The sequence below is a fragment of the Tupaia chinensis genome, unplaced genomic scaffold, assembly GCF_000334495.1.
Source record: "Tupaia chinensis unplaced genomic scaffold, TupChi_1.0 Scaffold144682_1, whole genome shotgun sequence".
NCBI lineage: Eukaryota > Metazoa > Chordata > Mammalia > Scandentia > Tupaiidae > Tupaia > Tupaia belangeri.
In genome coordinates, this window is record NW_006204543.1 from 2,338,625 (window position 1) to 2,344,027 (window position 5,403).

Consider the following 5,403-nt stretch of genomic DNA (forward strand, 5'->3'; position numbering starts at 1 on the left):
CCCAGCGCCCAGCCAATCGCAGCAAGGCTGCGCGGCGGCCACAGCCAATGGGGAAGACAACCTCCCTTTGCCACGCCCTCCAAAGCTCGCTCTGACTTCAATCACGCCCGTCTTCCTCCTTGGGCCGCGCCCACTGCGGCCAGGACCAACCGGAGGGGCCTGGAGGCGGGATTTCCGCCGCACGCACGCACGCACACACGCACGTCTCCAGACTCCCCTCAGAGATCGCGGGGTCCCTGAGCGACCCTGGGAGCTGAAGGCGTCGTTACGCTGTCGCCGGCTGGAGGACTCGACGGCTGCGCCATGTCGGGCGGCCAGACAGACCCCTGTGGGGTGAGGACGCAGGGCGTTTGGCAGCTCCGTGCTGGAAGCGCTTCCTCTTGTCTGTGCCCCCCGAGGTGGCGCTGTGCAGGGACTCTGAAAAGTACGTGGTGCCGGCGGCTGCCAGGGGAGGCTGCCCTGAGGTCCCACCCAGCCAGTGTCAGCACCACGTAAGGAGTTTGAAGCAATCGGCATCATACCGAGTCCGTCTCTGAGGACCGTAAACTACTAACCAGGGCCCAGCAGCCGCCGCGGTGGTCACGGCGCTGGGCTCCCACGTGGCTGGTGGCAGTTCAGTCCGAGACCCACGGCTTCTCCCTCTGTCTTCCCGGAGAACCCAGGAAAGATGGCAAAAACCTGAAATTTAAAAAACAACTCGGGAACCAGCAGTTAGCGTAATGGCTATGTCGCTGGACTCCCACGTAGTCGACCGCGGTTCGCGTCCCGGACCCGGTGGCTTAAAACTCACGCCAGGCGCGTGTGCGTGCGTGCCCAAGATCCCGCGAGGAGAATGGAGGAGAAGGGATTGCAGCGTGACCATCCCCCCTGGGGGGTGATTTCTCGCTTTCTGTCTCTATGTCTCTCTCTGTCTGTCTGGCCAGCGCACGCGCCCTATAGTGAAAAAAAAAAAAAAAACAACTCTACCACAAACTGACAATGATAGAGGACAAACCACAAACGTTTGAAAATTAACACATCTAAAGAATCCTTGGGTCAAAGACGAAATCTCAAAGGAAATTAAATTTTAAAAAAATAATGTTTTTGACAGGGTGCAGTGCTCTCACCAGACAGTGAGACGGAAAGTGAGAAATCTCCCCGGGGTGGGGGGTCGGGGGGTGGCCACACCCCAGTCCTTCCTCCATCATCTTCCCCCAATCTGGGGTCACATGCGTCCAGCATGATTTTCAAGCCACCAGGTCCAGGACTGGAACCTCAAAGTCAGCCATTGGGGAGTCGGGTACCTTAACGACCTTCCCACTCTCTGGCCCCAAAATGTAAAGTATTTTTAACTGAATGAAAATTTAACATGTCAAAATGAATGGTAACTAAACCAGTGATTAAAATGTGTAGAACTGGGACCAGCAGGTAGCTAGAGGTTACATCCCTGGACTCCCACGTGGCTGACCTATGCTTGCAAATCATGCTGGGTGCATGTGTATGCGAAGCTGAATTCCCCCGAAGATGGAGAAAGGATCACCCACCGTGGTGTGGCCATACCCCCTGTGGAGTGATTTCTCATTTTCCTCTCACTGTCTCTCAGGTGAGTGCACACACCCTAAGGCAAAAACCTCTCAAATAAATAGATAAGTAAATAATAAAATGTATAGAACTAACTGGTTATATTAAAATAGAACATGGAGACTAAAATCAACAAGCTGGGACCAGCTACTGAATGACCTAATAGGTCACTGGTTCTCACCCACGTAATCAACTGCAGTTCAAGTCCAGGACCCGGCAGAAACTCACACATAGAGGGGAATGGAAGAGGAGAAGGCATTGTGGCTTGGTCATCGCCCCTGGGGGATGATTTCTCACTTTTCGTCTCTGGCGCCCTGTAGCAAAAATCTCAAATAAATAAAATCAACAAGCTAAGCTTCCATTTTAAGACACTGGAAAAAGAAGAGCAAAATGTACCCAAATCAAGCAGAGAGAAGGAAATAAAAGACTAGAAATAAAAGCAATTGAAAGCCAGCCTGTAGCACAGCAGTTCAGCGCTATATGTGGACAGCTGGATCCCACGTGACCTAACATGCTTTGAATTTCGGCTCCAGCAGCTTGAAAACCACACTGGGCACACCACATGTATGTTTGCGCACAAAATCCCAACAGGATGGGGAAATGGAAGAACAGGGAATTGGAATGCATCCATTAGGGGTGCTTGCTTTCTCTCTCTTCCCAACCTCCCCACTGGGAAGTGCACACACTCTCTGGTAATTAAAAAACAAGACGGGAGTGGCCAGTAGGTGGTGTGGCAGTTAAGATGCAGGACTTGTCCCAAAACCAGCATCTCTAAATGACACCAGGCACATGTGCACCTGTGCCCAAAATCCCAGGAGAATGGAGGAGAGGGGATTGTGGCGTGGCCATCCCCCAGGGAGGTGTGTGATCTCTCACTTTCCCTCTCCCCACCACACCCCGCCCAGTGTAGGTTCCCTATGGCAAAAATATGGAAAAAAAAAAAAGATGGAGCCACAGGTGGTTTGACCCCTAAGACACTGGATTCTCACATGGTCGACCATGATTCAAGTTCCAGACCCAATGGCTTGATAAATCACAACGAATGAATAAATGTTTAAAACAGAAGAACGGACAAATTATAGTACAGTCACATAATGAAATACTACACAAGGAGAAAAAGAGTAACAAAGCACCTAACAACATGGGTGACTATCGTGACATTTGATTGAGTGAAGGAACCAGGTCTGAAAGAACTCACTATGTGATCTGAGATCTGTACAAGTTCCAGGGGCCTGCTGGTGTCATGGTGGTTAGCGTGACTGATTTTACACGGCTGCCTTTGTGGTTCAATTCCCACACCTGGCACCTCAAGAACCCCTGGGAGCTCGTGTGTGCACCAAAAACTTGCAAGAGGAGAATAAAGGAGAAGGGATTACATGCGGTCATCTCCCTGGGAGATACTTTCTCACATTCCTTCTCGCTTCTCTCTCTAGCAAGGGCATGTGCCCTATAGCAACTCTTAAAAAGTTCAATAAGGCACAAAATTATAATGCAGTATAAAAGGCCTGTGCGAATTGTGTCTTTCTAGGTGACCCTGACCCACAAACTAAGGTGTGAGCTGACAGCCCGGATGACACCCTGGACTGCTGCTCCTGGGGCAGGCATTATCATGCTGTTTGCCCTCCTTCCAGTGGGACTTCTCCCTGGACTTGATAACAGGCGACATCTGCTTAGCCAATCCATTTCCCCTTGGGCTTACACACACTTCATTTTCACAACCAAATCTGCACCATAATCGTTTCACATGTAAAGACTTAAGTAGTTGTCCATTACTAAGGAAAGGTCGGGCCGGCAGGTGGTGTGGTGGTTAATGCCACTGGACTCCCACGTGGCCAACCACAGTTTGAGTCCTGGACCTGGTGGCTTGCTTTCTCACTTTCTCTCACTCTGTCCCCCTCTGATCAAATAATAAATAAACAGAGCTTAAAAAAAATAGTTTTACAAGATAGGGAGAGGTTTTTTTTAAAATTATTTATTTAACTTTATTTATTCATTCATTCATTATTATTGAGACTTTATAAAAAGAATTATTTTATTCATTTATTTTATTTATTCAGTGTAATTTGACCAGAGATGGACAGAGTGAGAGACAGAGAGGGAAAGTGAGAAAGCCTTCAAGTCCCAACTCGAACCATGGTCAACCATGTAAGAGTCCAGGGCCCTTAACCACTATGCCACCTGCCGGCCCCATTAGTTTTTTGAAAAGTAACACGCATACATCTTTTTGCCAAAAACACTGATGTCATTTTTTATATACTGGCGGTATTAGTAAATGGAATCATTGTGATTATCTTGGCACTGCTGTTACCGCTGCTTTCACCGACCTACTTCTGCTGAGATTCTTGATAGAAGTTATTGCTTATGTCAAGAATCACTGATTTCAAAAGTATATTTTAAAACAATAAGCATCTATCAATAAGTCAGACCAACTAACATTGTGAAAAACAACAACAACGAAAACGAAACTGGAGAATAACAAGCGTTGGTGAAAATGTGGAGAGCCTGGAACCCTCCATGTTGGTGGCAGGGGTAAAATGATGCAGCTGCTATGGAAAAGTTTGGCAGATCCTCCAAAAGCTAAACATAGAATTACCATATGACTCAGCAATCCCATTGCTAGGAATGTGCCCAAAAGAATTTAAATCAGGAACTCATCAGATACTGCAGGTGCATTATTTACAATAGCCAAAAGGGAGAAACAGCCTAAGGCTGTTGACAGGTGAATGGGTAAACAAAATATTACCCGTATAATGGAATACTACTGGGTCACAAGGAGTGGAGTTCTGACACGGCGATTATACTGTCTGAATAAGCCTTGAGGACATTATGCCCAGTGACATAAGCTGGTCACAGAGGGAAAGCATAGTATGATTCCGTTTATATGCGATACCTAAACCCGGCAAATTGAGAGAAAGTATTGATTGATTAGAGACCATCAGGGGCTGGGGGAAGAGATGGGACGTGACTGGGCTACAGCATTTGTTTGAGATGACAGAGAAGTTCTGGAAATAATGGTGATGGTTTTACACCATTGGGAATGTAAGTAATGCCAGGGAACTGCACATTTAAAAATGGCAAGTTTCAGGACCAGCAGATGGCACAATGGTTACGTTCCTGGACTCTCGCATAGCGGACTGCGGTTCAAGTCTCAGACCTGGCAGCCTGAACTCAGGCCGGTGTATGCATGGGAGTGCCAAAGATCCAGGAGGACAAGGGATTGCAGGGTGGCCATCCTCGCCTACGGGTGATCTCTGGTTTTCTGTCTTTCTGATGAGCGCATGCACCCTGTAACAAAAATCTCTAAAAAAATGGCAAGTTTCATGTTATATATGTCACCACAACCGATGTTTAGATCATGGAGCAAAGGCTTGTCATACAGAAATGGCACGCGATTTCACACTGCCTCACAGGACTGTAATGCTGTGAGAGCACAAAAGTGTTCCTACTCTCCAGCGAGCGTTACCGAAGTTTGTGATGTTCCTCACAGCGTCATTTGTAAGCAGCCCAGCCACCAAGGATAGTGAAGCAGTTACACAAGTGATGGCAATCCACTTTACGGATACGCTGTTGTTAAAACGGAAGTCGTAACAAGGTCGCCGCTGATGACAGAGAAGCAAATGGAAAGGAAGCCTTGCACGTTGTGACCGAAGGCCCCTAGGTGACGGTAACAGGTGAGGGCTGGCTACTGAGACGTCGGAGCCCCTTTCCTTTCTCCACTCATTCTGACATGTGATCCGGGGTCGGAGCTCGCGCGCGGGGCTCGGGCACCAGCCCCGTCCCTGCGGAGGCCCGCTGCCCTGCCGGGCGAAGAGCTGGCCAGCGTGCACGCCTGCAGGCAGACCC

General features: G+C 48.6%; 1 protein-coding gene across 1 annotated transcript in view; it reads left to right on the forward strand.

Annotated features, from left to right (window-relative positions):
- The first annotated feature begins 4,148 nt into the window (after nt 1–4,148).
- The window catches only part of NIPA1 (NIPA magnesium transporter 1), a 15,058-nt gene continuing 13,803 nt past the window's right edge, over nt 4,149–5,403 (forward strand). The window contains exon 1 of the mRNA XM_006167249.3: nt 4,149–5,231. The gene's annotated coding sequence lies outside the window, so the exon portion shown is untranslated. The remainder of the gene's footprint in view (nt 5,232–5,403) is intronic.